This window comes from Alexandromys fortis, unplaced genomic scaffold, assembly GCF_014885135.2.
Source record: "Alexandromys fortis isolate MF-2015 unplaced genomic scaffold, M_Fortis_MF-2015_v1.1 scaffold_20, whole genome shotgun sequence".
NCBI classification, from domain to species: Eukaryota; Metazoa; Chordata; class Mammalia; order Rodentia; family Cricetidae; genus Alexandromys; species Alexandromys fortis.
This window is the reverse complement of record NW_026067903.1, coordinates 16,238,753-16,264,837: the sequence shown is the minus strand read 5'-3', so window position 1 is coordinate 16,264,837 and position 26,085 is coordinate 16,238,753. Positions and strand designations below refer to the sequence as shown.

The 26,085-nt window shown below is 38.1% G+C and overlaps 1 long non-coding RNA gene across 1 annotated transcript in view; it reads right to left on the bottom strand.

Moving 5' to 3' along the window:
• LOC126496894 (uncharacterized) overlaps positions 1 to 25,829 on the bottom strand; it is a 44,531-nt gene extending 18,702 nt beyond the window's left edge. Inside the window, exon 1 of the long non-coding RNA XR_007590483.1 lies at positions 25,737 to 25,829. This is a non-coding gene — a long non-coding RNA (uncharacterized lncRNA). The remainder of the gene's footprint in view (positions 1 to 25,736) is intronic.
• Positions 25,830 to 26,085: the final 256 nt, after the last annotated feature.

Here is a 26,085-nt window from a genome sequence, read left to right as displayed (position 1 = left end):
AAAACATGTCAATAGCAAAGGTTTAAAAAAGACTTTTCTATCACAAGACAACAAGCCAAGGAAATTGTAAGGAAATGTCCTACTTGTCCCTTATACAATCAAACACTGCCTGCAGGAAGTAACCCAAAGGATACACAAAGGAATAAATCTGGCAGATGCATGTATTCCATTTTGTAGAATTTGAAAAACTAAAATATGTACAACATACCATTGATACGTATTCAGGTTTTTAATGGGCAACTACTCTGAGTTAGAAAAAGGTTGATTTGGTAATCACACATTTGCTAGAAATTATGGTCATCATGGTATGCCTGTACAAATAAAGGCAGACAATGCTCTAGCTTATGTGCCTAAGAAAATGAAACTACTTTTTACTTATTATAATATAAAGCATATTACAGGTATTCCATACAATCCTACAGGGCAGGCAGTTATAGAAAGATCAAATCACACGCTAAAGGATATGTTAAATAAACAGACAGGGATGATAAATACCCCCAGAAAGACATTGCATAACGCTTTACTAACTTTAAATTTTCTGAATGCTAATGAGCAAGGTGCAACAGCTTCAGAGAGACATTGGATAGTAGAATAACTATAGAATTAATCAGCTTATATACTTTAAAAATATACTAACCTCAGGATGGAAATAAGAAAATGTGTTAAATTGGGGAAGTGATTTTGCTTTTGTTTCCACGGGGAGAGAAGAAAAGCAATGGACACCATCAAAATTGATAAAGATTCAATTTGAACAAGAAACACTTCTTACTTAGAAGAGATATAGTTCATCAAACATCATGGCCATTTAATCTAAACTAACTTTGAAAACTAACAAATGCTTTTTATTTGATCAGATACAGCTTGTCAAATGGAATCTTCCTAAAAAGGGTTGGGGAAGGGTTTCATTTCTGTCTCTTCAAAATAAAATTATCCAGTTAAGTATCTGAAGACAACTGGACAAATGAGACATTTAAAGAAAATGGACAAATCATCCAGAAAAAAAATGTCTCAAGAAAAAGAGTAAATTGGCCTGCTGGTATATCATATTTCCAACAGGATAAAATTTCATAAATCTTCCCTTATGTTTGTTTCTGCTGTTCTCTACAGACATATAATGCAAATGGTCTTTTTGAAGTCCCAGTCTAATTAAAACTTTAACCTGACTTTGGAGTTGGCATGTGAGTTTCTTTTTCTCTAAACTTTTAGCATGCTTATTAAAGTGAAATCCAAAATCTTTGTCTCATATCAGAAGAATCACCTATACAACTCATTTAACAATGTAATGCAAATTTCTAGTCCTTGAAAATTATTATTACTGTTTAGGATAATAAGGAAAAGCAGATTAGTAGTTAATTACCTATTATAATCACTCTTGTAGTCATATTTAAGTATGTTTTCAAAGTCAAACAAAGATATATTTTAGATAGACAGGTCATCTTCAAACACTTCAGTGATCTTCAGAATATGGTATTTAAGATGTCTTAAGAACATAGGTTTTTTTTTTATTATTATGACAATGAAATAAGTCTGCTCCTCACAGCAACAATCTAATTCAGAGAAGATGATGGGTATCAATGGAACTCCACATGGAGCTTACTTTCTTCGTGGCAAATGTAAATCACTGGACAAGAAACTACCATTGCCTCAACTACTGATATTATGCTGTCCTAATTGAACAAGCAGGTAACAAAAGAGACTGATAAACCTTGCCCAGACAAGGCTGAACAGTCCTTCAAAAACCCTGCTTTATAGAAAAGTCTGTCAGATATTCTATGCCAGTAGGCCGAAGAGAAATGCCCCAACATTGTAGAGGAACTTTGGGTGACTGTCCAGTCAATTAACTGTTTCTATTATCTCTCAAGGTTTTTGAAAGTCATTTGCTCACATTTCCTGCTTACTCAGTTAATATTATTTCCTTCTTGGGTCTTTGAGGAAATTGAAGACCAGATAGCTATTGTTATAGTTGTCCTTGTTTACTAGATGCAGAAAGCAAGTTATGACAGAAAGTAAATTAGGTACAAGACTTTGGACTCATCAAGATAAGATAGATAATGGAGTATTTTCTCTGAATTTGTCAATACAAAGGACTAGACATTGTTGACATATTTATTGCCTGTAAATAGTGTATATACTTTTTGTACTTATTGCATATAGTTTTTTATATTAGTTATAGCCTTCCTTTTTATTTTAGACAAAAAGGCTAACTATGGTGGTATATTATTTGTGTTTTAAAAAATAAAGTTTGCTTGAAGGTGAGTGCAAAGCAGCCACATTAGTCAGCCATACATCTCAGACAGTGGTTGCACACACCTTAAATCCCAGAAGTCATACTAATTAACCATAGAGGTGGTGGTAGTGCATGCCTTTAATCCCAGCACTAGAGAGGAATATAAGACAGGAAGAGATTTGTAGAGGATTTGTAGAGGCAGGATCACCATTTTGGTTTGAGGTAGAGGTAAGAACCAGTGGCTGCCTGCTTTGCTTTTCTTATCTCCAGGTTGAACTCCTATATTTGTCTCTGGGCTTTTATTATTCATTCTACAGCCAACCTGTGAGTTCTACAGCTCCAAATGAAGCTTCAAGATTCATATATTAGTTATTTTTTGTAGGTGTTATAAAACACATGCTTAAGACATCATATGGAATAAAATTTAGCTTACCTTATGGTTCCAAAAGGGTAAGAGTCCAGCGTGGTAGGGAAGCATAGCAATCTATAGGTATGAGAACAGAAGCCAGAAGCTTAACACTTATATCCTCACTTCAAACATGGAGATGAGAGAGTGGACTAGAAGTCAGGTAAAGCTCTGAACTCTTATGTCCTACAGCAAGTCTGCACCTCCTCAACCTCCCCAAACTGTGCCACCAACTGGAACTGGGGACAGGTGTTCAAACACCCAAGTCCTAGGGGGACATTTTCATCCCAACCATCACAATGTAGTAATGCGCACTCTGTGAACTCTGGTCTTCTGTGTGTGGTGTTCTTAGGGCCACTTGCACAGGAGGACAACTTTCAGTCCCATTGGTCTCTACTAATCCTATTCTTTTTTTTTTTTTTTCAAAGACAATATTTTTCCAGCCCAATAGAAAAGATTTCTTTAAATTAGCTGGGGAATGGTAGCACTGGGAACACAGGGAGTCTAAATTAATAGCATCGCTGCATTCCCATCCCTAGTAGCATATGGTTAGAATAAGCTGAGGGGAAAAGCAGCATACGGTTTATTTCTTTCCCTAGAAATTTCGATTTAGTAGTGACATACTTGGAAGTCGTTTGAAGTTGAGAGACTATGTTTGAAGAAGCCAGAGAGTTGTTCTATTAAGTTCCATTGACAATAAAAGTGCAAAGAAGATCTCATCAAGAGCCCCCCCCCACTGTCATCCCAGGAATGACATGGTGTCAAAGGAATTGGGGTGTATAAACAAAGGAATCCTTCCTAGCAACCAGCGAATTTACAAAGAAAGAGGTAAATGAAATGAACCACCCAAAGTTTCTCAACTCCCACTGTGCCTCAATTACAATCTGAATCACAATGGAATGACTGCAGTTAAATGATTGTAAAAATAAGCCATGTTCTAATACTCAACCCGGTTCAGAATACGCTTTGTCTAGCATCATTTTTATTCTGCTTGCTACATAATAAAGAACCTGCTTGTTTTTATGCTAATTTGGGGTTCTATATTAGGATACAGATATCTGTGTGTAATCTTTCATCTGACTGTATCTACAGACTGTGTTTTATCATAGAAACTAAATAGGTTTTGAACAATATAGACATGTATTTAATCTTACTTGTTGCATTAATGCGCTATGTTCTGGGCAAGTTACTTACTGGATCTTGATTTTTCTCTTTAGTGAAAAGTAATTTGTAAAATCTAACAGAGAGGAGGATTAAGGATTGTTTAAATATGTAAAATACATCACAGAAGGCAGAATCCTTTGCTCTACCAGTTAGGAGATGCTAATGGGGGGGCTGTCAACTTTTTGGTGTTCACATGGATCTTTTACATCTTTTTCCAAATGCTAGTTATCCAGAAGAGCTGAGATGTGTCTACAACCACAAATCGAATCACTTGAAAGGAAATTCCTCACAATATAACTAGTCATTTTGTTCACATTATGCTTGAAACATATGTTCATCATAATGAATTTATCAGAGCTATAAACTTGCTCCAGACATGTCCAACCCTTGGCCCATGACCCATGTGTAGCCAAGGATGGCTATGGGCACAGCACAATCAAAAACCAAAAACCTGCCTAAAACATTACAAGGTTTTTTAATGATATTTGATTTTTTAAATTTTTTATTTATAACTTGATTATTATTTAAATGCAATTCTACTCGCTGTATTATTTTCTGTATTTTTTTTCACTCCCTGTGTTTTCCAGACTCACCCATAGTTTTACAAGTAAAGTGAGATACTGTATTTCCTTTGACACTTAGCATGCCATTGCATGTGTCTAGAAAGCAATGGCCTTAACACTCTACTGTTAGGACACCTCTAGTTTCTAGTTTGGGGTCACCATACCACGTTACTATGATTGTCCTGCCTCGAACATTATAGGGACACATTCAGTGACCATATTTTAACATTTTAGTTAGGGAGATGTGTAAAGGAGGAACTTTTCAACTACACAGTATACATCTATTACCATTAATGTTGAAGTTGCTGCAAAACAGAATTACAGCGGATTACATAAGATTATATGGGAAACTGAATTCACATTTCTTTTTACTACATGCTTGCATGCTGTTTTCTGTGCCTTAGCCTGTATTTTTAGCATTCCACAAGTGATCAGTGTTTGATTCTACAGTCCCTTTGTTTTGTTCATCCTGTTAAGCAGGTAGCATGCATTGTGTGTGGGAGAACCAGAATTTGAATCCAAGAAGTCTAGCATAAAAATACAAGGTTAGCTTTTAAAATACTTTTAGAAGGTATGAGTAAATATTAGATAAATGTAACTTGCCTTCACTTATTTTTGTGGTTGTTGTTGTTTTGTTTTGTTTTTGAGACAGAATCTTATGCACTCCAGGTTGTTCTCAAATTTTCTACATAGTTGTAGATGGCCTTAGATTCCTGCCATTGTCTCCCAGGGGTTGTTATTATCTGCCAATGCCTCCACTCATTTTTTTTTTCATTCTTGACTCTTCAGTCAGCAAGGTTTTTTTTTCTCCTGAGGCTGAAGCAACAATGTACACAATGATCTTGTGTCCAAACCCCTAGACAGTTTTCACTCACCAAGTCCCAATGTCTGTTTTTCCTTATTCCCTGGCCCATTTACTCCACTTTTTTCTAGAATCTAGCTGAGATTCTGAGCTTCTCTCTTCTCCCTGCCATTAGGGCACAGAATCACTCTGAAGTTTTTCTATTTTATCACAGTCTCCAGAAATCCTTTACCAAGAATTGGCAATATTCACAATCTTCCTGCTCCAGGTGTCCTCCCCTCTTTCATCCTCCCCTCCCCGAGAGTCGCCCACAGCTGTTTTACCTTTTCAAGGAAGCAGAAGAAACAGAGAAGTATATTTTCCCAGCATTTGTGATTCTTTAGTCCACATTAAAAATGTATTTAGTGCCCCCAGAAATGCCACAATGCTATCTATGCATTGTGGGAAGTGGAATAAGAAAGAACCAATGATTTTTAAGACGTATACAATCTAGCAGCAGCCATGAAGAGTGGTTCATCTAAAAGCATGCGTGAGTGACACCAAAGAGCTCCCAGCCTGATCAAAGCACAAACACTGGGAGTATGGGAGGGCAGTGATGGGGCAGCGGAAGTGTGCAGCCGCTGAGTGACAGCTCGGCATGTCTGAGGGATGAAACTAGACAGGCGGGATTGATCCGACCACGGAATGCTTCAAATACCAAGTAACAGGCTTTGACTTTATTCCTAGACCCTCCAGCGTCACAGAGCAGTTCTGAGCTCGGGTTTGTTCAATACAATGCGGTTTTGTCTGGGGCTTGTTCTGTAGCCTTTAGCCCACTGCCTCCCCAAAGCCACAGAAAAGGAGATGATAGTTCTTTCTCAGTCTTGCAACTTTATTGCTCAACAGCCTCTGACTCAGGCACTGTCAGAATTTTTCTCAATTGCTACTGCTTGCTGAAATCCATGAGCGTCAAACTCCAGTTAGCTATATTTGAGTATTTGGGATGTTACAGTTTTCCCAATACCCCACAGGCATCCCAGTGCACATAAGCAACCGAGTTTTGGATTTGTGCATCCCAAAGAGCAACTGAAGTAAAAGCTATGAGGGGAGGGGACCGTGATATGGCTGGACTATCCCCCTGCCGGCTGGCTGCCCTGACACAGTGACACTAATGCTCCTTTCCACACTTCCCACTTTGAGCTTCTAAGTCAGACAAAGGAGCAAAGGTTAAACTGGGGGCTGGGTAGATCCCAATGGACAGAAACAAATAGAAGAATCAGGAAAGATGACGCAAAGGCACTCATCTTTTGCATTAACCACCCCCTCAAGCATGTCCATTTAACACTATTACTTTTCTGTAGTCCTTCCCCTCTAGGGCAAGAGTCTCTTAATTTCTCCCTTATGATCTGCACAGTTGTTTCACCCACCAAGGATTAGTTGTCTAAATTTAACAGCTTCACTTACAAAACAGGGTTGAAAGAGCTCTTGGCTGGCTGGCTGGAAGTACATTGGCATCAGTACGAAACAGACTGCTTGGGGACTTCTGGCTCCACCAAAGCTGCCGTGAGGTCCTCAGAAAGTTTCCTGTCATGACCGTTCTCTCATTTACAAAATGAAGCTAATGCTGTTACCTGCTGCTGGGAGTACCCAAAAATCCCAGCTGCAGCTAAGGCTGAGGTCACAAGATCGTGAATTCAAGGCCAATGAGGCCCCATCTCAAAACAACAACAAGAAGAATAGCAACAAAAATAATAATGTTAATTAACAATATTGAGGAGTCAGTGACCTATGGACAAATTAGAATCTGAAAATAATAAAGATGCAAAACAGTGAACTGTTCTTGTGTTTATTACTATTTGCATCACTCTTATGTTTCTCTCTTCTTTACAGGAAGAGAGCCATGACCCGTTGGCGACGCAGCCTGTGAATAAGTCACAAGGTACTACAGCCATATGTAGCTCTCCTCATCCTGTCACTAAAACCGCTTAAGCACTGATAGAAGCCAGATATCCATATGCATTTTCCCTCTAAGGTAACAAATCTTTATTAAACCTATTTTCTAATTTTCTGGACAAGCAAGCTGCTCTAATGGAGTAACTGAAAATTCTGCAATTATAAAATTAAGTGTTCCAAGATCATTAAAATGCTTCCCAGCTTCCTGAATGGAAATATTTAACCAGTATTACTGATTCTGCAGATAACAGTTAGTTTAGGGGTGTCCTAGTTAGTGGAGCAGCAGCTCTTCCCTTTGCCCCTCCTCTGGATGGACCTACAGTGGTACACCTGCATGGACTCACCTCAGAAGGAGCAGCTGGTGTGGGAGGAGCTCCACAAACAGCTACAAGTTTCCCTTTCCCAAATGAAGTATGCTAAGGGGGTAAAGAAGGAAGAAACTGCCTACCCAGAATTAATCGGAATTATATTACACTGTTGATTTTTCTGAGTGACTTCCTGTCATTACAGTCAGTCCTTTTTGCCTCATTCTGGTTTTCTGTAAGACGAGAATGCTTTGAAATGTTCATACATTGTACCTGAAATATTGGGGGGAAACTTAATGACATAAAATTGTGACGTGCTTTGTGTTTCACAGAACGAGTGGAGTTGAGCCTGGAGAACACACCCCACACAGAGGCAGAGGACATGCTTTCTTAGTCAGGAACATCTGCATGAGCAAGAAAGTGTGTTGTTTTCTAAGGAAGTGGGTCAGCGGGAATCGCCTAGCTTGAGAAAAACACAAACAACAGGCCTGCATGTGATCAATTCTTTGACTTATTCATTCTCATCTTGGATGGCGTAAGTTGTAATGTGGAGATAAAATTCCATAGTGTTTTCCAGAATTAGGGTACTAAGACTTCAGGGAACCTGGTGAGCGGCACTAAGAAGTTTCTCCCAACTTCTCACCTAAATTTTATTGAAGCTAAAGAAAGTGATAAAAGCAGGCAGGCCTGGTTACTTCCCCCTGCAATAACAGCTCTCTTGCTGTCCATCTTGAGTTCCGAGACAGGCTGGGTTACATGGTGAGATTAAAAACAAGGTACAATTAAAATAAACATGATAAAAGGGCATAGAAGAATATAAAAATGAAAATTATTGTCAGAAATTCCATGTCTACCTATGTGCCCCTAGAGAAAGTCTTCCTATGAGATACACCTAGGAGTTATATGTGTGAACATATACAGTAGAGAAATTTGTGCTGGCAACAGTTTGATAGTAGCTTAACTGCCATAATAAAATAAATGAAGAGTTTTGATACTTAAAGACTACGTGGATAGAATTCAAATTCATAATAAACCAATAAGGCCCAGAAACTTCATTCTTAAAAGTCATTATGAAAGAGTTTGAATTGCACACCTGAAGCTTCCCAGGAAGAAAAGAATATGATGAACAAGTGGAAACCCCAAGAGAAGAGCAGTCATGAAGACAGAGAACCAGAACTCCCGACAGTCACCTGTCTGCCAGGAAGAAGACACCCAATCAGAGCAGCTGTGAACACGAATGATGACCCTGAAAGGGAGAAAAGTGAAACACTTTCTGTGAATAGAACCAATAAAAGACTTTTTGCACTAGGAACAGAAGTGCTTACAACTGAGTATTATGTAGCCATAAAGAAGGACAAGATCACGATATTTTCAGAAAACGAACAGACCTGGAGATACTGTGCTAAGTAAAACAGGCATACCACTTGTTTTTTCAGATATGTAGAATCCAAAGCTGCCAGGAACGTGAAAAGAAAGGGACTGTTAAGGGTATGGAAGGGAAAAGGCAGAAACAAAAGGGTAAAAGGGGCAACAGACAAGTAAATACAATTGAAAATCCTCATACACATAGATATCAGTGAAACCCATTTCATGTACATAGTTGAAAATCAAACATGTCTGCAATACTCAGGGTGAAAATCTATGAGATAAAAAACATGATTGAAACCACATCAAGCTATGTTCTGGGAGAGAATAATTCAATAGTAAAGACAGATCAAACATCTAAAAAGGAAAAGGGTTAATGATTTCGAATAAAAAACCAAAGCACATGCTGTCTCCAATATTATAGTAAACAATGCAGGATATCTCTCAAAGGGAGAATCAGAGGCAGAAGTTAAGAATGTTATCCTAGGTAATATGACTTCCAGGTATGAAAGGCACCGAAGAGATATTCTTGAAATTTTCAAGAATTCAGAAGATAAACCCCTGACATACGGCTTTTGAAAACATTAAGGCTGTACTACTTTATTGACCAAAAAATGGATCCTACTGAGGACCACAAGTAGAAGCGGCACTCAGCATCAGGTGAATAAAAATGCAAATCCCGATGACTCTTTGCTGAGGCAAGTGTGTTGATACTTTTTCCCCCCTGTGATAAAATACCATGTCCAAAGCAACCTATGAAGGAAGAGTTTAGTTTAGTTTTTGGTCCCAGAGGGAGAATCTAAGGGCAAGCAAGGAAGGTATGGAAGCAGGTGGACTGCTCAGGAGATGGAGAGATCCTATCATCGTCCAAATACAGAAAGCAGAGAGAGAAAGCTAGACCTGGAGTGAGGCTTTAAACCCCCAGCACTCAGGAGGCAGAGGCAGGTGGATGGATCTCTGTGAGCTCGAGGCAAAGCCTGGTCTACAAAGTGAGTTCCAGGACAGCCAGAACTGTTATACAGAGAAGCCCTGTCTTGAAAAAACAAACAAACAACAAATTGCAACAACCAAAGACTTACACATTTTGCAAATTCTGAATGCTTTCTGAAATATCTGCTTAAAGGCAGAATTACAAACTTGTTTTAACGTATTGAAAATCAGACCCACGTTATCAAGGTTTAAAAGAAATTGTATCTAAAGACAAAAAACCCAGCCTGAAACATTATTGTTCAAATTTTAAAAGTTAATTGAATTCAACTTTAATGAAAAAGTTAGAACATAGGGATGGCAATAGAATCATAATTAGAGCATGTAAAATATAAATATAGAAATTAATTCAAAAGAAAGTGTAAAACAATAAAATTGGCAAATAGGATGATAATTCAGTTGGTGAAGGTTATCACATAAAAGGATGACCCTCTCCAGAACTCTGGTAAAAACAACTCAGTGTGGTGGTGCATTAGGTAATCACAGTACTAAAGAGATAGAGACAAATCAGAGAAACAACACCTGAAGTTGTCCTTTGACCTCTGTGTACACATGCACGCATTAAAACGCATGTGCACGCACTCACGCGCACGCACGTATGCGCACGCGCACACACACACACACAATTGGTAAATAAACTATAGTATGGAACTTCTAAAAGCAAGAACAAAAAATACAAAATCGTTAGTAAATACAATCATGAAGAAAAAAGGAGGCAAACAAAATTAGAAATAAGGTTGGACCATGGTGGTACACGCCTTTAATCCCAGCCCTCAGGAGGGATAGTCAAACGGATCTTAGTGATGTCAAGGCAAGCCTGGGCTTCAAAGCATGTTCCAGGAAAACCAGAACTGTTACACAGAGAGACTCTGTCTCAAAAAATTAATTAGAAATAAGAAGGAACATAAAATTTTGAAAGGTCTTGATAATGGATATAAATATTACTTTAAAGTATAATTTTAAAGTATTAAAATAAATTACCTGAATACATTTTAAATTCTTCATAATGAGAATCAAACGAGCGAGACAATAATGAAAAAGTGGTAGGCCAAATGTAAAAAGCAGAAGCTAAAAATGATTAGTAAAAATTCAAAACTTAGATAAAGATTAGCATAGATATTCCAACCATTATAGGATAAGTAATGGAATCATTGAAATAACAATTTATGATGAATAGTTAAAGATTATCATAAGAATTTGCATATGCATACTCTAAAGAAGTCAGCTTGGGCTACATAGTAAGATGTTGTCTCAATTAGTAAATACATAAAAAAGAAAAAAGAAATAAAAAGAAAATTTATCTATTGTTGAAATATGGCCAACATCTCATTTTGTAGTGCTCTGTATACATTATGAAGAAGTCAATATTTTGACTGCAGTATGCTCAGCCCCAACTGGTAGATGTTTAGCACAAGTCCTACACTTAAGGCTGATGAAAAAGAGACACTGGTGGAAAGATGGTAAGAGCCAGAGGTCCGGGATGTCTGCTATAGGACAGTGTCTTCTGTATACGACAGGAAAGCTAGACCCATGACACTTCAATCATACGGCTGCCTAAAGAGTTTTGAAAAATGACAATAGCAATTTACAAGCCACAGGGAAATAAACTTAACATGGGGGAAATTTCCCAAGGCTTCACTCCTTGATGAAGAGCTATAAGCAATTAACAGCTGCTCAGAGAGGGAGATTCAGTCTTCTCCAGGGATGAGCCCTGATACATTATCCCATCCTAAGATTAACACCTAAATACATATCCACATGAGCAACAATAACGAACTCTGCTGGTTGTATATGGAAGTGTGGTTCGTGTGGGTGTGTTTGTGTGTGTGTGTGTGTAACAATAACAGAGAATTAGAGGCCATGAATTTGATCAGAAGGATATGGGAAGACTTGGGGAAGGGGAAGGAAGAAGTAATGTAAATGCACTATTCACATGTAAAATTCCCAAAAATTAAATTAAAAAATATAAAAGAAACCAGTGTTTATCATTATTGATTACCACCATTTCCAAATATTCTAGACATGGCAAGCAAGGCACATTCATTAATAAAAAAAACCAGGAGGATGGATTAAATAATTTTCAAATAATATATTACTTAAGTAATCTAAAGAAATTAAAATGACCTCGGGAATCACTAGGACTAGTGGCTCTACTGTTAAGTGATCAGATTCAAAATATATGTACAAAAATCAATATCGCTAAAATAACATTCAACCAAAATGCAGTAAAACTCACTCACAATTTAAAAAAAAATACCAGACACACAATTAGAAAATTGATCTTTAAAATAATTGTGTTTTGCTAACAGTGAAAATTATAAAATACCGCAAGGGAAATTAAAAGACTTTCACGTCAAGAGGCTCTCTGCTGCTGAACGGGGAGGAAATGAAATTAATGCAATCCATCAAAGGTTCCAAATAAATTCTAGGACAATGAGTGTGATAGAATGCATTTTGAAAATAATCCAAAAATTTATCAGAGGGATAAACCAGCAAAACACAAAAATCTTAATAAAGGGAGCCTTCTCAGTGGGATATAAAAATAAATTTAGCAGTGATAAAGAAAAGATGCGCAACAAGCCAATTCTACTAGACTAAGAAATAACAAAAATAAGAAGCTCATTCTGAAATAAAGGTGAAATCACTGGAATCAAGACATAAAAGGCAATTCATTATAAATGGTCTGAGACAGTTATTTAACAGATTGAAATAAGGACTAGAGAGATGGCTCAGCAGTAAAGAGCACAGGCTCTTCTTCCAGAGGACTAGGGTTCAATTCCCAGCACCCACATGGTAGCTCACAACGGCCTGCCACTCCAATTCGAGGGAATACAACACCCTCACATATACATGCATGCAGGCTAAACACCAATGCACACAAAATAAAAATAAATAATTTAAAAAAAACCTACCCAAACCAATTGAAATAGCACTACCCATTTTTCAAAATAGAAAACAAAAAATGATAGAGTGATTAAATATTTTTAAATTAAAAACTGAAACCAAGCACCTAGACACTCAGAACTAGAACAAGTTTATCTCAGGGATGGAGAACATTTCTTTAAACATGAGCACATTGGAAGAGATTCTGAAAGGAAAATACTGCCAGGCCAGCAAGATGACTCAGTGGGTAAAAGAGCATGCTGCCAGGCCTGAGAACCCTAGCTTAATTTCCAGGACCCTTGTGGTGGAAGAAAAGATTCCACTTCCACAAGCTGTCCTCTGACCTCCATGAAGATGCTCACATACATACAGATATGCACATAAGGAAATGAAAATGTATTGTTTTCAAAAAGTATAAATTTGACCATAGAGAGTAAAACTTAAGTTTCCTTATAAGAAAAAAAAAAAACAAAAATCAAACTAAAACCCCCATCTTCATTGGGCAAGATGTAATCTATAATCACACAGGCAAGTATTTGATGGAGATTTATGATTAACAGTAAAATAAACTGATATCTAAAGAGCCTGCGTGAATCCCAGAACTGAAATAGAAAAAGTGGCGAGGGATATGGATAGACAGAAAAAGAAAGACAGGGAGGGGGAAAGTGAAGTAGAGAGAAAGGAAAACTAAAAATAAGCGTCTGTAAATATTTTTCTTAGATTGTATTTTTTTCACTTAACCCAGTCAAATTTGAAATTGGGGCTTTTCTGTAAAACAAGTTTGGAAGTCTGTGCCGTGACCTTCAAGTCAGTAAATTTCTTACAGACAGATCCAAATATATAAGTAAGTAAGTAAATAGATAAATAAATAAATAAAATGATATAGGTTACATAAACTTATGGTGGAGAAAAAAAAAAGAATTTCAGGACACAGATCTACATCCACTGCTGGGCTATGACTGTATTAATTCATCTCAGTGTTAATAACCCAAGATGTCAAAACTCTGCAGCATAAGCTGTCAGGTGTATTATGTAAGTTGTCACTACCAATAGTAAAAGAACAAACCAGACATCATAAAATCCGTTAGGGTCTAGTGAAGGTTGTTATCTCCTTTCTCCTGCTACTACACACTTCATGGGTGGAAAAGATAGGAAGGGAGCTGTGCCCTTTGGTTACTGTGCCTAGTAAACAAAGCAGAGTCTCCCTTTCCTGTGTGTCGTGAGAGAAGAAGATAGAACCACATAAGATGCACGGCAGAGCCTTGCTAAACCTAGGTTTGGAGGAAATTTGATGGTGGGATTAGGTAAATGGTTTGCACAGTGTGATGGGCCCTGAAGTCAGTGTTAGGCACAGACTGACTCTTCTTTTAAAAAAGAACTTAAAGCGAGTGACCTATGTTAGAAATGGCGTCCTCTGAGGGAAAAGCTTCATATTGTATTTTCTTGAATCTTTTTTCTTCTTTTTTTTTTCTTTTGTATCTTTCAAGTGATAAGCAGTGAACAACTATCAACTGTATGATTAGAAGGAAAGTATTACTAATGGAAAATACTGTGAAAGTGTAAAGAAGGAAACATAGGAATTCACAAACCGATTCTGCAATCCTTTTTCTCTTTTGATTCCACCACCAGCTGAAGCATAATATTTACCAGAGTGTCTACATGTTGTCTTAGTTAGGGTTTCTATCTCTGTGATAGACCACGACCAAAGGCAATTTGAGGAAGAAAGGACTTATTTCATCTTACACTTGGAGGTCACACTCCATCAGTGAGGAAAGGCAGGGCAGGAACCTGGAAATAGGAACTGAAGTTGAAGTCATGGAGAAGTGCTTCCTACTGGATGGCTCCATGAGCTAGCTGATCATCCTTCTTTCTTCTAGACCCCAGAACCACCTGCCCAGGCGTGGCACCACCCACAGTGGGCTGGGCCCTCCCATACCAATCATCAATCAAGAAAATGCCTCATGGGTTTAGCCACAGCTAGTTTCCAATTGAGGTTCCTGTTCTCAGATAACACTAGCTAGTGACAAGTTGACAAGAAGACTAAGCAGGACACATGCCTTTCTGATTAACTTCATAAAGCCAACTCTATCACACACTGCAAAAGAAGTATTATTAAGTTCTTCCTCAGCATGTCCTTATCTCACCTACTCAAAACATCTTCGTGACTCTTTCAAGAATTATTTATATATTAGACATAAATGATAAAATAATTAAATACCAGTCCATTTTTCATGAAATGTATCTTATTTTTGAGAAAAAAAAAGAGTAGTAAAAGACAAATAGGTATACTTTAGTTAAATCATAATTCTTATTTATTTTATAAATTTATAATTTATAAATTCTTATTTATATTCTTTGACATCCAACCCTCATTTTTATATCTGCAGTCACCTGGATGCTCAAGGCACGACGGTCATGACTGTTTGACCTCCTCAGCTGTTCAGGTTGTGAAGTTAACAGACATGAGGTTCCACATAATTCCATTTGTGCCTCAGGAAGCCAGGAATGCAAGATGCAGGGTGGGAGGTAGGCACCCACACCATGATGCCAGAAACTGGGTGCAGCCAGGCCTGCATCTCAGCGCTGAGACCCCTTACTGTTGCTAGGCTGGGCACTAACCCACATGCAGAGTGCCCAGGACCCAGAACCTGCACAGGCTCCCTGGAGTGCTGCACGCCAAGGTGAGGTCCCAGGAAAAGCACATAAGTCTTATTTATAATCAGTCTTGTCAATACCCTGTTTCTAGAGAAAAAGGATAAGGTGTGATAACCTTTACTGAAATTTTTGGAAGAGAAAGAGTGAAGAATGTAGGGCCAGAGGATAGGGAGGAGCTGTGAAATACTGCGTTCTGAACATGGCTTGGCCATTTCACTTAAATTCACAGCAGCTGCACTTATCTGTAAAAGATCAAGTCAGTCAGAATTTTAGTACGTATGGGGGAGGAGCTCATAAAGTCCACCCCTAACTGAGGAGTTACAGGCATTGGTAGCTGATGGTGGAAGACTCATTCTTAGGGGATGTGGCCACAGGTTGGTTTCCAACACTCCATGGTTAGCCCTGCACTCATGTATATATGACGGCACCAACTGGACACGGCCGTTCAAAGGGGAAAAATAAACAAGTAGAGGGCATGAAATTGGAACAAACATGAGTTGGAGAGTCCTGAGGGAGTTAGAGAGGTAGATGGGGAGGGAGGGAGAGAATATTTCATTGTATGCATGCATATCATTATCAAAGAATAATTTTTAAGTAGCATGAAAAGGAAAAAAATTCTAGCACTAACAAGCACAAAGTATAATTTTTAAATTCCCTGTAGAAAATGAGACCAAATCATGAATTAGGATGAAATAGTCTTCTACTTGTCAGATTACAGATAACAATGATTTTCCATATCCTTCAAGTAAAAACAACCAATAAAAAATTAGAACATCAGAAGTAATTATAACATTAAATTTCATTGTGGGAGAAAAGTCATTTAATGATATTACCTAGTGATGAATCCTGACTGCTGCCATCCTGATCTACCAGGGAAAATGTGTCTACTGATGCAATCATGGCACAAAGATGGAGTTGGCATTTTCTTTGGGCTCCCTACCAACTTCCCAAATAAAGACATAGAGACTTACTATGAATTATGAATGATTAGCCTTAGCTTAGGCTTTTTTTTTACACTAGAACTTTTAACTTAATTTAACCCGTTTCTATTCATCTATGTTTTGCCTTGAGGCTTTTTAACCCTTCTTTTATTTTATATGTCTTACTATCCTACTTCATCTGTATCTAGCTGTTTAGACCCTGGCATCTCCCTGTCCTCTCCTTTTCTTTCTCCCTTAAGCCTGAATTCCTCCTCCTACTTACCCTATCTGCCTGGAAGCTCTGCCTATGCTTCCTCCCTTGCTATTGGTCATTCAGCTTTTTATTAGACCAATCAGGTGCCTTAAGCAAGCAAGGTAACATAGCAACACATCATTACATAATTAAACAAATGCAATACATGTTTACATAGTTAAACAAATATTAGTTAAACAAATATTCCACAACATAACAAATGCACCACATCTTTTCATAGTTAAAGACATGTTCAGCAACACAAAGGTTATGGGAGTAAGCAATCACTTTCTGATTGAATTTGATGCCTGCTCTACAAGAGGAAACCAATGCCTGAAACTCTAAACCTCACCAACAGTTATGGCTGGGGAGGTCATGGACCGTACAGGGAACCTACTATTGTCCTACAAAATGGTCACACTACCAAACTATCTTCTAAATAACTATGTTTATATTCATTTGGTTAGTGCTACTCCAAAACTTCTGTTTACAATAGGAAACAGTGAGTACAGAGATAGCACTACTGGTACAATTTTATACATATATGAAATTGTCAAAGAATAAATAAAAGATATTTCAAGTATTTCATTCTGTATATCTCTACTTTATTAAATTCTTGTTTTTATTTGCTCATGAATGTCATCTAAATTATTTTTTTTTAGCAAAACAGACAACTAAGTTTTTGTTTTTAAAGTTCAGGCAAGGAGTTTTTAGTATGCGATAATATCATGTGAATATTCTTTTATTTGTAAGTTTAATTACTATGTAGCAAAGGAGGAGTAGGATTTCCCACACCTTAAAACATTTTTGTGATTATTTTAATTGTAACAGATTTACTTGAAAGATGTCAGAAAGTTTAGAAAAATGTGTAATTACATGTTTCCAGATTTTATTAGATTCATATAAATGTATCCTATACTATATTCTTGCCAAATAACAACCTATACTCTATCCCACAAGAACGAAACATAACATTTGTTGAATGATACATACAGATCGAATTTTTCAATGATAAATATACTTACCTTTCTTAAGCAACTGTACAGCAACAAAGCACATAACAAATTATTCTGTGCCATAACCCTCTGTACACTGCACTTTTCTGTTTTTCTGTCATTAATAATAGCAAGATAAGAGTATCAAAAATGTAACTAAACCTTGATTTTAATCCATAAACTATTATTCTCTCACTGTGCTGGGGATCATAGGTTATCATAGGTCAGGCAGTGCTCTTCCAATGAACTATGGCCCCAGTCCTGCTTTTTGTTTTAATTATCCTATATGTCATCTAGAAACAGAGGCTCAAAGATTTGCTCATTTTCCTTAGAATTTTAAAGGAAGAAAGTGTTTACATTTTCACAATCTCCTCTTATTTTCCTGTGCTGTAAATGAACCTGATGAAATGAAACAAAATAAACAAAAAATATAAAGAGAAATCTCCAGGCAAGGACATCTATATATCTTATGCCTTTGGGCAATCATATTTTCTATCCTTTTTCATATGTTAAACATATTTGCTGAATGACATATTAAATCAAAATTTGAGGTGATAAATATCCTTAATTTTCTCAAGCTATTCTTTTTTCACAGCTTGGGAGATTTCATCAAAAGCTTGCTCTTGAACCTTAATTTTTTTCCTTATGATCCTTCTACCTCCACATTTAGGAAATATTCATAGATTGTTTCATGGTTTGGAGCTCCTAACTTTAAATCATCGCCTTGATCCTCTTGCCCTTCTTCTTTCTTCCCTTCTTTGGCAAGGGAAGTGTCTCTGTTTTCTACACAGAGCTATCAAATCATTGTCTGGTTTGCCTCCAGACCCTGTGGAGCAATGAGGACCTCTAGGGAGATGGAGATTCAAGCATGTAAATATTGCAAGGTTTACAGCCAGGAGATTCTGGCAATCAACTAACCTAGGTGTGTGGTTCAAAAGAGAAACTGAAGTAATCACAATAAAGTCTAACTTCTATATTTATGGACCATCACTCAATGTACAGCTCAAAGCAATTTGTTGAACACTTGGCTCATAATTAGGATATATAAGGACCTGAGGCAACAGACTGAGGATTATCTAAACTTGGTTAATTGGTTCTACATACCATCTCCTTTCCATTAACCCACACAAAATGGCAAATAAAGTTTGTTAGCTAAGATCATTGGCAACCCACATCGCATCTACAAAGTGTGTTCCCACAAACAAGAGCTTCTATCCTTAATGCAGCAAGAAAGAGATACAGCATCCCTAACTGTTATCATCCTTATTTAATGTCCTGAATGAACTGATGGCCTGTTTGCTTGCCATTGAAATAGGAAAGAACTCAACCATTATTTGAGTCTAAACATCACACCAAACTGCCTCTTCATCATGGGAGAGAGTTCTGACTAGTGAATGTCTTTATGCATAGGAAGGGACTTTCCAAATTAAAAAAGTAATTTAAGGGAAACTGTTGGTGAATATTATTTTAAGCTGTGTTACTTTTGGTTAGGTTGCATTTGTTTACCTCTGTAAAGCTGTATTACTGTGCCTAACTAAAACACCTGAGGGTCCTAATAAAGAACTGAATGGCCAATAGTGAGGCAGGAGCAAGGATAGCCAGGGCTGGTAGTCACAGAGTAGAAATAGGAGAACAGAGAAAGGAGAGGTAGATAGAACAAGGGAAGGAGGGCATCAGGGGCCAGCCACCCAGCCACCCAATTACACAGTCAGACGCCAAATAAGAAGAAAAGAAAAGGTATACAGAAACAGAGAAAGATAAAAGTCATGAGGTCTAAGATAGATGGAATAATTTAATAAAAGCAGGCAAGAAACAAGCCGAGTTAAATCCAGACATTTATAAGTAGCGATAAGCCACTGTATGATTTATTTGGGAGCTGGGTGGTGGACCCCCAAAAAAGCCAAAAGAGAAAACATCTTCCCACAACATTTTGGTATTCAACATGGAGCTTGCACCCATAACTCTGGTATTAAGAGTCCAATGCTCTACCAATTGAGCTAGCAGGCATTTGTAAGTAAAAAATAATGTCCTGGGAGCTTGGTGGCGCCCCCTCAAAAAAAATTACCTAAAAGAATAAAACACCACACAACAGGAAACATTATTGCTGTCTTAATTTTTAGACTACTTTGAGGATATTCAACCAAACGAGAATGCTTTGAGTCAGGGTAATCTAGTTTCCACATGGCGTATGTTACATAGCAGAACTTTACAGGCCAGGGTTAAACATCACAGTTGACAGCACTCTTGCAGTTCTACCATGCTTCTTTGCTTATTCCAGCTTTGCTTTATTTCCCCTCCTGTTCCTTGTCAACTGACAGTGATTCAAAGCATCTTCAGCTCAGTCTCATGGACACATAGATGTGCACACACCTACACAACTACACGATTTCCAGAAGGGCTGCTTTGCTTTGCCTTTGACTATTCGCAACACAGCATGCACACCAACAGACCGGTTGATTTACCTCCATCGAAAACACACATATTCTAACATACCCCCTAGGACCCCCAAACATTGTACAGGGGTACAGCAGTCTCCTTTGCTTGCATAGCGATTTCCCAATGAATTTTATCTGAAAATCTGGAGGCTCAGAAGCTCAAGAAGTACAATTTCTCATACCATTTGTGTTCCAGATTTCTAATTCTTTCTGTAACTTTCCACAGAATCTTCTCCATAATTTTCATTCATTTCTCAAGCCATAAAGCTCACACTTTGCAAAATTTCAATTGAGTTTTCCTGTATGCTGAGTCAAACAGTTTTAAATGATACAATCGCTTCATCAAAAAAAACAAATAGCCATTTAGCAAACACTTTCCCCATCCTCATTTTGCCCTGAAGTCTGTGGGACCCAAGGACACAGTTGTTCTCTAACACAAATGCACACACACACACACATACACACACACACATTTTTATTATGAATTGTTTGTAAAGTGGCATAAAATAATTTTATTAAATATCGATTATGTTGGTGTTTTTAAACCATTGTCTATATTCTTCATGTTCATATTTTCATACTGCAGTCCTACAGTTGCGATTTCACAGTATATATTATATCCTACATTTAGTTTTTAATAAATTCATGTAAATATCTTTTCCTTAAGATAACACAAAAACCTAACAAGATCACAACCCTCCTCTTATTCAAATACAAAAAAACTTTCCCAAATAAAAAATCTTTCAACTACCTATGCTTTTAGTTTCTGTATGTAAAGAGCTAAAGAAGACTTGCTATTTGAAAGGAAGTGAAATTTAAATAATGAAATGACCCTACATTTCTATCCTTATTTCTATATCATCATCTATCATCGTGATCATCAGCTGTATAAAATGAGGTATAGATGGTTCTTTCACTTTAGAAAATCTGTAATTGGTGTAATTTTATTAAACACATTTTTATTTTCAGTTTGATGGCTGCAATTTAGAACTAATTTGGTATATTTCTGTTTCATGTCCAGGAAATTTCAGTTGCTTCTTGACAGCCCTCCTTGATAGTGGGCTAATCTTGCCTCTACCCATCGTTTCACTTTTGTTCCTTTCTTTCGTCTCCACCTCACAGTCTGCCTTACATTGGTGATGTAATAAACTAGTTCTAATATTTAAGTGATATTAAGTTTTCTATCCCTTCTGATAGAAACCTACCCTCTCTACATCTTCCTGCATATTGATCTGCTGACCTGGAGAGCAGATGGCATCCTTGAAAAAACTATTCCCTAGGAGCTCTTGGCATTTTCCTTGTGCAACTTCTAGGTAAAAAAGACATGACTGCCAAAACAAACGAACAAACAAAAAATTATAAGCTGAAGTTCTGTAACATTTTAAGTCATTATCATTCTTAGTTGAAGGGTTTTGAGGTCACTTTAGAAACCTTTTAAACTCATTTTAATGCCCTTCTTCTAGTCTAGCACTTCTGGTTTTTGTTTGTTTGTTTCGGTTTCAGGCCACTGTTGTAGTGCTTTCTTTGGAGAGGCGTGGTCAAACATCTACTCATCCCAGAAAGGCCATTCGCTACCGAGCAAGGAAACTATTCCACCTCGGTCTGACTTCATGTGAACTAGTAAGAAGCATGAATGACTTGGGTTCCTGTGTCACATAAAAGCCCACCCCACTACACAGCCACTAGGACAGTGAGGAGACACACCATTCCTCAGCACAGCAAGGAAGATTGCCCTTCAGGGACTCTCTCTCCACTCTTGCATGCCAGCCTTAGATAGATTAGTCTCTATTGGATGTCTTTTCACCCATAGTAAGGGGCACAGAATCGCTCTGTCAGTCTGTTTGGGTATCAGTTGTATTATGTGATATCTTTCTCCCTGGGGAAATAAGAATAAACATCTATTGGGAAAATAAAGGAGCAACAACAGACCAAAGAAATAATTTCTCTCATCTAGCTTGGTTTACCAATGGCAAGCATAGATAATTTTAGGTTGTTCATCATCAAATAGCCCACCCTGACATAATGCCTCATGGAAGCTAGGTCAATTGAGCTCCCCGCCCAGAGAATGTGCTGGCAAGTGTTCCATAGAACTGTTGCTACCTAATAGCAAAGGTTTGCTGCTTATATCATCTCTGGGGGGGGGGGGGGGCTTATGAGTCTTGTATGTTTCAATGACTCCTGAATCTTTAGAGTTTTCCTCTTCCCTCCAGGAGTCAATGCTACAATCCAGACAGAGTGACACGATCCTTTGAGAAGGTTTTTGAGGGGTGATACTTTACCTATCAGACTTCTATACCTCTGTAAAGAAGAGCCACAAAAAAGCCTTAATATTGCTCCACTGCACATAAACTGTGTTTAACTCGCCATACCCAGGTGTTATATGCAGCTCAAAATCTGTTATTTGTCCATTTATCCGCATAAACACATCATACAGTGGAGAAAACAGCATGAATAAACTGAAGAATTCAGGGAAAAATTTAAGTTTCATAAAGGGAGAGTTGAAGGATCTGGTGCCATGCCTCACAAAAGCAATTGTCCTTCTTCCATGTCAGAAATAGAAAGAAAAATGGCGCTAATTATTTTTCTATTCTCTCTATAGATATTATTTCGTTCTTACTAACAACATCATTTTCATATGAATGTATTGGATTCAGTGAATTGAAGGCAAGTCATGTGGAAGTCTGCTTTGTCCAAGACACAAAAACTCAGAGGCATTTAAATAATCAGAATCCAGAGAGTCCAAATCCAGTTGTTTGTTATGCTCACTGACGATGCAGTCCCAAGAAAATTTTACCTTAAATTCAAAATAATTACACAAAATATTGTGGCTAGTAATACTACTACCAACATGTGACTCAACTTAGAAAAGATCTTTATTTATGTATTAAAATCATTTTTGCCAATGCTAATCTGAAAGTCACAATTTTTATAATAGACATTTAAATGTATGTTAAAGCCACTAGCTCTCTCTCACTTGACAACTCTCCTGTTCCATAGTGGACAACTGATGGAAGTCAATGAACTACAAAATCCCACTTTGTAAATGATATAATAACACCTGAGTACAACCACAAGAATTACTCAGAGAACTTATGTAAGGGTTACTGCCTATAAAAATCGTGTGTGTACTTATAGATTAGTAAGACATTACCAAACACTGCCCTTGATATATATAAGTCATGTGTAGTATACTTATATTGACCAATTCTCACCATCATTTCTACTGAGAAAATTATGTGCATGTATACATATATATTACATATACATTATACACACACACACACACACACATATATATATATATAATTAGCTGAAATTAACTGGGGAGTCAATTAAATTTAGTATATTTCACATTCTAGAGTTGTCATATGTATGTCTGCTTGAGGAAACAATTAAGCTTCTTACTAGATTGCATGTTTTGAAATACAGTTAGCCAATTCCAGCACATGGACATATATCTAAATGTTAGTTTCTTCTTTGAAAATGAAGCACAAAAGCCTTAAGTGAATTCCTAATAAATACCTACAAAAATAACTCAGTACTTGATTATACAGGCATAAATTTGGCACAACCGCTATAATTTCCATGGAAAGCTATGCACATTAGCAAGCATAAGATATATTAATTTATATGATTATGTTGAAAAATTCATGAATTTTTAAATATTATGAATAGAGCAGTATTGCATTGGACATTATGATGAATCTTGGCCTTGAGACGTATGTTAAGAGCAATCAGTAAAGAATATTTCTTAAGGTTTCCATTCATAATTCTTCCAGACTTAATTCTTGTCTTTTAACGCATTTCTATTTCAAAAGAGTGGGGATGGAGGGGGAAATAAAGAAGAAAAACCTGTTAGAAATAATGCTCTGATTGTTTCTCAGCAGAGAGTAAGGAAGGAGGGAGGAGAAAGCAGAGATAGGGAGAGACTGAGGTGAGTCAACAGTGTCCAAATCATCCTCAGACCGTAGTGCTCCAGGATGCTCTTTTCCTCTCCAGAGCAGCTGGGACAACAGGCTCACACTGCAGCACCTAGCACAGAAGTACTGCTTTTTTTTCTAGAACGTGTAGGCAGAAGCTTAATTCATATCTATTTTAAGAGAAAAACTGATGCGTTCAAAAATATTTAGATTGAAAAACCACGAAGACTGAGGAAATGTTCATCGGCTGCTGGTGGGCAAGCATTTTGACATGGAAGTCGAGAATAATAACACACTTTAGGCTGCTTCGCTCTTGGCACAGGATCTTACAGAAAACAAAGTGCTTGACAACTATCTTGGCTGGATCTCACCCAGCGAGGCAGGCAGAGCCTGGCATATTGTTCTCGTGTTACAGAGTTAGTCATTAACCAGTGTGCCCCAAATCAGGCCAGAACTTGGATCTTTTGACAAAACTAAGTCCGGGACATCATGGACACCATTCTTTCTCGTCAAGACAGTCATGGTGAGTTTCAGTTGTGAAACAAGGGTAGCTAGAGAATATATTTTTCTTGTTTGGCATTTATTCTCTTGCTCTTTCTCTCTCTTCTCCCTCCTCCCTCTCTCCCTCCCTCCCTTTCCTCTCCATTTCGTTCACTCTAGAAATCGTGCTTTCATAAAGGACACCAGTCATCAAGACAATTTATGTAAAGGAACAGGTCACATGTAAAAATATCCCTAAATGCAGTTTATTGCCAAAAGAAATAAAATGAGCATGCCAGCTATTTGAAGTATACAAATAGATAGTTTTATTCTAAAATGTGTAAATATGTGTTACCAAATGCTTTTTCCATCACCATGCAATCCATTTTCAGAAGGAACTCAAAAATACAATTATTAACTTCACAGAAACAATGAAAAACGAGTTATCCTGGTTGTAGTGGTTTGAACAAGGTGTTCCCCATAGTCTCCAGCATTTGAAACCATGTTCCCTAGCTAGTGATACTGTTGGGGAGGCTTAGGAAGTGTGGCCCCACTGGAGGATCTATTTCTATGAGTTCCTTCTCTCTGTTTCCTACTTATGGCTCAAGATGTGCCTGCAGCCTCAGCTTCTGCTCCTGCAGCCAGACCTGCCACCTGCTGCCTCTGCTCCTGCCGTCAGGAACTTTTATCCCCCTGGAACTCCAAGTTCAAAGTAATCCTTGCATCTGTGAGTAGCCTTGGTCATGGTGTTTTATTACCGCAAGCACATGGCTCATGTAAAATATGCAAATAAGTATGCAGCCTCTATTTATTGCAAGGGTGATGAACATTAACTCACGGTTTACTCAAGCCTCTTCCAGGTAGCTAGAAATATCTTAGGATCATCTATATCCTTCAGTTGGGGTATTTCGCTCAAGTTGCCCTGAAGGTAGTTTGTACAACTTTACTGTAAAAACAAGGTTCACAACTGGATACTGTGATGTTTCTGGGATACCAGCACTCGAGGTGGAGGGAGGATACTGGTTAAAACCAGATAGGATTACACAGGAAGACCCTAACTCAAAACAACAACATAACGATAACAATGCGTTTCATAATAAAATGATTTAAGTACTTTAGTCACTTTTCAATTTTAAATGTGATTTTCCTTTGGGGGGGGGGGAATCATTGCTATGCCAGTGATGGTTGGGATTTGGTCTCCGGACAGAAACTAACCTGTCTGAGATACCTGGTGTTCTGGGTCATTCTTTAAGACCACAGATGCTCAAGACTGCAGAAACACCGATTTGAGTGCCATCTGGTTATTCAGTCTTGGAAAGGGGAAAGGCCTGACTTAACTTTAAAAATTAATAAGGTTTCCACCTATGCGTGCAGCTGTCTGGCAGGGGCGGAGTTTCGGCTGAGGGTGGGGATTCTGTTGAACCTCAGAGCCCACCCGCGTCACCTGCAGACAGAGAGGGCGGTCAGGCTCCGCAGCTGCCCAGGCCGACTCCCTCTGCTTCGCCGCTCTGGCCGGACTGGACTCGCTCAGGGCGGCCGGATCAGGTTCCACCTCTGGCCTCTGAGCGGCTCCCTCCTGGGAGGATCAGGGCGGGTGTGTATCCGGAGTCGCTTCCTATTGGTTGCCTTGCCGGGCGTCCCGACATCTGATTGGACGGCCCCGCCTCCCCGCAGCCTGAGCTCATTGGAGGGAGCCAGCCGAGAGGGCGGAGCGCGTTCCCCCGGGTTCTTGAGCGAGCGCGCCGGGCCGCTGAGTGGGGCTGAGGCGCGGGAGCGGGGCTGCGCGGCGGGCT